At 34.6% G+C, this 7,698-nt stretch overlaps 1 protein-coding gene across 1 annotated transcript in view; it reads left to right on the top strand.

The window, feature by feature from the left end:
• Positions 1-7,698, top strand: part of LOC107719710 (E3 ubiquitin-protein ligase RNF123-like) — a 146,096-nt gene that overhangs the window by 107,046 nt on the left and 31,352 nt on the right. The gene's annotated exons all lie outside the window — the stretch shown is intronic.

The following is a 7,698-nucleotide window of genomic DNA, read 5'->3' as shown; positions in this document are numbered from 1 at the left end:
ATGTATGTATATATATACAGTTTTAATTATTTATTTTCTATGTTTATTTCATAATATATTAAAATATATATATTATTAGCATTTTGTGCACATATTATTTTACTTTAGTTTATATAATTTGTTATTGTTATATCATTTTATTTATTTATTTTATTCATTTTTTATTGTCAGATTTTAGAACTCAATTTACACTAATTATAATTATGGCTTGCAGTCATTTGAGAATTAATGATGCTGTTAATCACAAATCAGTGTTTGGTGAGAAAATCCTTAAATGAAGATCGTTTCAATGTCCTAAAAGAAGAAAATTTAAGACATTTAAATTGTTTTCATGTTTTTGTTGTTGTTGTTTTAACAAGTCAGAGTTTGATTGTTTAATTTTCAAATAATGTATTCTTTAAATTAAAATTATGTATTTTTTTATAATTTCATAAAAACTACAGTATATATAATGAAGTGTGTAAAAAAATATTTTTTAAATAAAAAAGCATTTTTGTGCATATATTGTTAATTTATCTTAATTGATATAAACTCTTTTTTTTTTTTAATAATCTGCATTGAAGTATCCATGACACTGACATCAGGAAATCTTCTCCCAACTGTACTGCAGTGCGAATCGATTCGTCCAGCACTGAAGCTCAGGTCTGCTCTAACTATACGGACCCTCCACCCCAATCCACCGCCACCGCTTTACTGTAAAAGGCCTTGATTAATTATTTAAACTAAGTGGATGCATTTCCATCTCCACTGTGCCTACACTTCTAAACTGCTCTGCTTGAGGAGAGAGTCGGGCATAACAACCAGCTCTTTAGGCATTCAAGAACAACACTGAGAGTTTGTTTACAGCATTTGAAAGGAGAGCCTTTCTGATACTCCATAACACCCTTCAAAAACTTTACAAGAGTTTTGAGTCTCTTAGTGTATGCTTGTGTACTCGCTGTTTGGCTTTTTTTTGGCACTGGATATGAATTACTACTGGGGAAAATGATTCATAGATGCATTGTGATTTCTTTCTCAAATGATTCTGGAATGATTTTCAATTTATAATAGTTTGATAATTTAAATAAATTATTAATAATTGGTTATTTAAATTAAAAACAATTGTACTACATTACGGCTTTTAGGTAGCTAAAATTATCTATTTAAATATCTATTGTCAAAATTAACACATGCGATTAATTTATTCAGTTTAACAAGTTAAAAATATTTAAAGGGGTCATATGATGTTGCTAAAAAGAACATTATTTGGTGTATTTGGTGTAATGAAATGTGTTTATGCGGTTTAAGGTTAAAAAAACACATTATTTTCCACATACTGTACATTATTGTTTCTCCTCTATGCCCCGCCTTTCTGAAACGCATCGATTTTTACAAAGCTCATCGGTCTGAAAAGCGAGGTGTGCTCTGATTGGCCAGCTATCCAGTGCGTTGTGATTGGCCGAATACCTCAAGCGTGTGACGGAAATGTTACGCCCCTTACTATATTGTGATGCAGTCTCCCGGCACGACCAGACAAAACTAATAAAACCCATTACAAACGAGGCATACTTTCACAACGAAACACACAGCGTCACACATGGCGGCCTAGAGTGACCGGTGACCGGCAGATTCGACGAAGGAGCGTGAGATGTTTTCAGGCCATATGTCAGTAAAAAACAATTTTCATGTCCTGTCAGCCATTGTACTGTGCTCATTGCGCGTGCTCTTCAATTGCACGCACAAATACAGCGGCGCGCACTGTAGCCTGGATCACTTTATATTAAAGCGCAAATGAAACTACGAGAATGCGTGTCAGATCTCTGTCACGTTCAGCAGCGGTAGCTCTTAAGGTAATAGCAACCAAATAGCCTAATAACCCAGCAGCTGTGATGTCTGTTAATTAAAGAACAAAATAAAAAAGAGGAAATAAGTAACTTTTGTAGCTTTAAGGACTCATCTATATTTAATTTAGAATTTATCGTTTGGTAACTTAGAGACATCAGTAGTATTGGTATCAGTGATACTCACCTTCAATCATAAAATAGATGCTATTCAATTTCAATTCAAGTTTATTTGGTAGTACATGGACCTCTGGGAACATAATATTTAATTAATTTTAATTATTTGCAATAAGATAGCAATACAAAGTAATACATTGCATTGTTTAACTTTTTTTTTAAATAATAAGAAGAAGAATTATTAATTAAAAATGCAAAAACGGCTAGCTGGGAACGTTTTTGAAAGTTGATGTACAGTTCGAACTGAGTAATAGAAATTTTACACTCAAGATTTTACACTCCTGAAGTTCAAATCAGACACTATTAAATCATTCCTCTGTATCACAAAACCTGATTAGAAATGATCATCAAACTTAATCAAACTAGAAAACGTAATGGACAGAAAAGCATGATCACAATAACAATTATTTTATATTGCCAACAAAATCATGAATATAAAACAAATATTCAGTTACTTTGTTTCCAATTTGCGTTACCAACTTGATCCTGTTGCGAAATCTTTCGCCCTCACACAAAATTCCCAATCGCATGAATTTCTTATTAAATGACTGGATTTTGCTCACGAAAATTTGCCAAGTAACAGGAAATCTGACCACACATGTATGCTGTTACTGAGAACTTCTCGCATATCAAGCAATGAGAATCAGTCTGGAATCGAATCGTGATTCTTTGAATCAAATGAATCGCAAGTTGCCTACAGGTTACAGATTGTAGGTCAGCAGAAATCAGATTTCCAAGTTTCCACACTCAGCTTGATTTTAGTCTTTGTTGTTGTTTATCATCTCAAACTCTTCATTCAGACTGGTTTTCCTCACACTGCCCATTCCGCTTAGCTCTGCTGGACAGTGTGGTGTGAATCTCCAGGCTCGCGAGGAAGAAGCTGGTCTATCTGGTAGTCATGGAGACAGAGGGTCGCCATGGACACCACGTCCGGCCTCAGTTCCTGTCTGTCCCTGCTTTCACAGAAGCCTCCCCACCTCCTCTGTTTTCCAGCACTTAACTGGGTCATTGCTATCATACTCCATTCCTGAGATCAGATTGGTTGGGAATTGTCCTTGAGCCTTTTTCAACCTGTTGCTTGAAGACTCGAGGGACACATTACGGGCCCACCAACATCTGAACCCAGTTGAGCAGCGTGACATGGTTTACTCGAGCGAACAGGGACACTCTGAGCCTCGGGACTTGTTTTTAGGAAACGTCATTTAGATGTAATTGGGTTACACATTTGTGTCTTTGTCGAGGTTCCAGGCTAAAACGAGAGAGACAGTGTTCAGAATAGCTACTACTATGATACTTTTTAGAAGTATGGAGAACATATTACTGGTGTTTTTATATCATAATGGTTGATTTTATATATATATATATATATAATAGCAATTTCTGTAATTTAATCAGACATGTTTTAGAGTCAGATAAGCATCAGAAATTGTTAAATACTTTGCTAATAGTGACTACGAGGAATGTGAATCTTTGGAGTGACAGTGAATCAATTCCATTCATTGGGTTTTGATTTGATTTAGTCATTTTTAGGTCAATACCAAGCTGCTTTTTGTTGGTCAACATGATTAACTTAAACCTCTTGCAAAATCTGCTTGGAGAAATATTTTCGATCATTCGATTCCCGATTGCATGGATTTGGGAAATGATTGGATTTCGCCTGTGAAAGTTTGGGGGAAATCCAGTTGAGAATACATTTGGAATCAGATTCTTTGAATCATGTGAATAATGTCATTACTCACCCTCAGGCCATCCGAGTAGATGAGTTTGTTTCTTGATCATGTTTGCAGAAATGTAGCATTACGTCACTTGTTCGCTAATGGATGCTTTTGCAGTGAATGAGTGCCGTCAGAATGAGAGTCCAAACAGCTGATAAAAACATCACAATAATCCACACCACTCCAGTCCATCAATTAACATCTTGTGAAGCGAAAAAGAAACAAATCCATCAAGACGTTTTTAACTTCATACTGTTGCTTCTGACTAAAATATGAGTCCATAATAACACTTACTCCAGGGAAGAAGTCATCTCGTCTGAATCAGGTGAGAAATATGCACAGATTAAACACTGTTTATAATTCAAAATAGTCTAAAAACATGCTCTAAACAAATATGTTGGTGGATTTTGATGTGAGAGGACAACAGGAGATGGACTTTTTCACTGGGGGAAGTGTGATTATGGATTACAGACTCATATTTTGGCCAGAAGTGATTTTTTTAAGTTAAAAATATCTTGATGGATTTGTTTTTTTACAAACACACATTTTTTCACTTCACAAGATGTTAACTGATGGACTTGAGTCGTGTGGATTACTTGTGGATTATTGTGATGTTTTTATCAGCTGTTTGGGCTCTTATTCTGACGGCACCCATTCACTGCAGAGCATCCATTGGTGAGCAAATATTTTCCCTTGAAGAAACAAACTTTTCTAAGTATTTTCATTTTTGGATGAACTATTACTTTAAGAGTTAAACAGTTTTTTTTACAACAGTCTAACAGGATAAATAAACATTTTTAATGAAAGAAAAGGAAACAAATGAAGAAACACCTGGAATATTATTTTAATAAACTGTCAGTTTGTCATGGCAAAAATAGCAACATCTGATACTAATGCGGTTTTGAAAAATAGTAGAATTTATAATAATAGTATTTCATTCAATATGTTAACGCAATATATTTACACATTCGATATGTTATAATGAGGATATATAATGCGACACCATTCTTACACTGAATTATACATAAAACGTTATACGTACTCAGAACATGAATTATGCAGTAAGAAATGCCCTAGTATTTCTTTCTGGAGTCATTGAAGGAAAAAAAAGTTACTTTCCCATGCTGTTTCACTTCTCTTCTCAAATCTCTCCTTCTATTATTTCACAACTTTCTTCATTTTTATGTCTACTTTCTCCCTCAGCTCATTACAAAACTGCAAACGAAGGGCAGGTGCTGCCTGAGCAGCATTAATTATTATGTGGAAATATGTCCACCGCTTCATTATTTCTCGTCTCTGCCAATATCAGATGTTGTGTTATTAAATCAAAACTGCTACGCTCCCTCATGCTAGCAATGTCACATCTAAGAAGTGCTACTGTCTTTATTTTATAGATCATTATTAATGCACTTGGCCAAACTTTCTCTCGGTAGCACGTCCAAGTCTGCAGGGTGTTTCAAATGTGAAAAAAACGGAATGTGCGCAGAATGTTATTTATTTATATCGTAGCATAATGTGTGTGAAGTTTAATGGAAGAATTAGTGAAGGAGAAGTTTGCCTGTTGATACTGGCATCGTTCCCTGAGCCACTGCTGATATTGTTAATGTGCTGTTTATTCCCCCGGTCTTGGAAAGCAATTTTGTATAGAAAATATGTATTTTCAGATATTTTTTAATTTAATACAATTAAATCATGAAATATGTTACAATACAATTAAATACATAATTTACATGATAATGTGTATAATTATTAGCATATAATTATGAAGGGCTGAACAGGAAATAATCATGTAAATTCGAATATAAAGAAGTAAATCAGAATATATAGTTATAAATCAGAATATGTAAATGTAAATTCGAATATAAAGAAGTAAATCATAATATATAGTTATAAATCAGAATATATAAATGTAAATTCGAATATAAAGAAGTAAATCAGAATATATAGTTATAAATCAGAATGTATAAATGTAACCAGAATATAAAGTAAATCAGAATATATAGTTATAAATCAGAATATGTAAATGTAAATTCGAATATAAAGAAGTAAATCATAATATATAGTTATAAATCAGAATATATAGATGTAAATTCGAATATAAAGAAGTAAATCAGAATATATAGTTATAAATCAGAATGTATAAATGTAACCAGAATATAAAGTAAATCAGAATATATAGTTATAAATCAGAATATGTAAATGTAAATTCGAATATAAAGAAGTAAATCAGAATATATAGTTATAAATCAGAATGTATAAATGTAACCAGAATATAAAGTAAATCAGAATATATAGTTATAAATCAGAATATGTAAATGTAAATTTGAATATAAAGAAGTAAATCAGAATATATAGTTATAAATCAGAATATGTAAATGTAAATTCGAATATAAAGAAGTAAATCAGAATATATAGTTATAAATCAGAATGTATAAATGTAACCAGAATATAAAGAAGTAAAGCAGAATATATAGTTATAAATCTGAATATATAAATCAGAAAATATATATATTCTGACCGGTATGAAATAAGTATTTGATCCCCTACCAACCAACAAGAATTCTGGCTCCCACAGACTGGTTATGTTCCCATGTGGAACACAGATTTGTCCTGTCACTTTAAGAAGTTACTCCTACTGTCAGCTTGTTAGGTGTATAAGACACCTGTCCACACAATCTGTATCTTCCATTCCAACCTCTCCCACCACCATGGGCCAGACCAAAGAGCTGTCAAAGGATGTCAGAGACAAGATTGTAGATCTGCACAAGGCTTAGCATGCACCTTTACATAAAACAATAATTTATGCATTTAGCAGACGCTTTTATCTAAAACAATAATATAGTGCTCCAATCCGTTCTTATAATAATGACATAAAATACAAAAACACTTATGCAAGCGAATCGTGCCGACAGCTAAAGTTTAGCTGCTAAACTGTGAACACTTAAAACAATAATGGTGGATACGTTAGCCGAGTGCTAATGTGACTAACTGATGAAACAATACAGTTTGTAAACCTAAATATGTTTACTGTAATGTTTGATGAATAAGCTGCACTAGGTATACATCACATATTAGCACAAAAACTTGATATGTTGAGCACTCAATTGAAAATGTACACATAACGTATCAATCGTAATTACAGGTTGTGGTTCGGAGAGCTTTTTAGTCCAAATAAAGAAGATTAGAAGCCAACGAAGATAAAAGTCAAGATTAGAGAAGCAGTCCTCGGTAAAATGACATGCATACAACAAAAGGTTCGAATTGTGTTTCTGTGGTATCCTTGAACACAGCGTCTTCTCAACATGATGTAAACACACTAACTAGCTGAAGTGTTTGTGGGCAGGTCAGACTCGCGGACAGGCGGGGATTATGCAAATGTGTTACCCAGTGACGTATACCGGTAACAGGCAAAAGATTCGAAAATATGACGAATATTCAGAATCGACTCTCTCTTTTGAGAGACAATATCTTTATTTATCATGCACTTTTTTGATTAACAACTTTGCAGATTGTTTTTGTAACAACGTTCGTAGTTCGGGAAGAAGGAGACGGGAACCGGTGGACATTTAAACAATTTAATAAAATAAACAAACACAAAACGAAAGTAAAGCGGCAGCCCCTCGCGGACGACTGCCGCACACAAAACACAAAATAAACTCCAGGCCTAGTCCTCTCTCGTCCAACACTCTCGTCACTCCTCCTTTTATGTTTCCGGAGCTCCTCCGTAGCACTCGAGACTGGTGAGTGGCGCCGGTGTCGTGCATTAGCATTTACTCCACCGGCCCCGCCCCCACTCGTCACATACCCCCATCGCAGGCGGGGGGTACCCACAAGACTGCGCTCTACTCCCCCTCCCCCCTCCGGGGGAGCCGATCACAGCGGCCGCGGCGTGCCTGGGGGTAAGGACAGACAGACGAGGCGAGAGAAAAGGAGACGGAAGGATGAGGAGAGACAGATTCGAGAGAGGGGAGAGAGGAAAAAAAAAA

Source organism: Sinocyclocheilus rhinocerous, unplaced genomic scaffold (genome assembly GCF_001515625.1).
Source record: "Sinocyclocheilus rhinocerous isolate Xijiao unplaced genomic scaffold, SAMN03320098_v1.1 scaffold331, whole genome shotgun sequence".
In the NCBI taxonomy this organism is placed as follows: domain Eukaryota; kingdom Metazoa; phylum Chordata; class Actinopteri; order Cypriniformes; family Cyprinidae; genus Sinocyclocheilus; species Sinocyclocheilus rhinocerous.
Note: the sequence above shows the minus strand (reverse complement) of the source record. Positions and strands in the feature narration are given on the sequence as shown.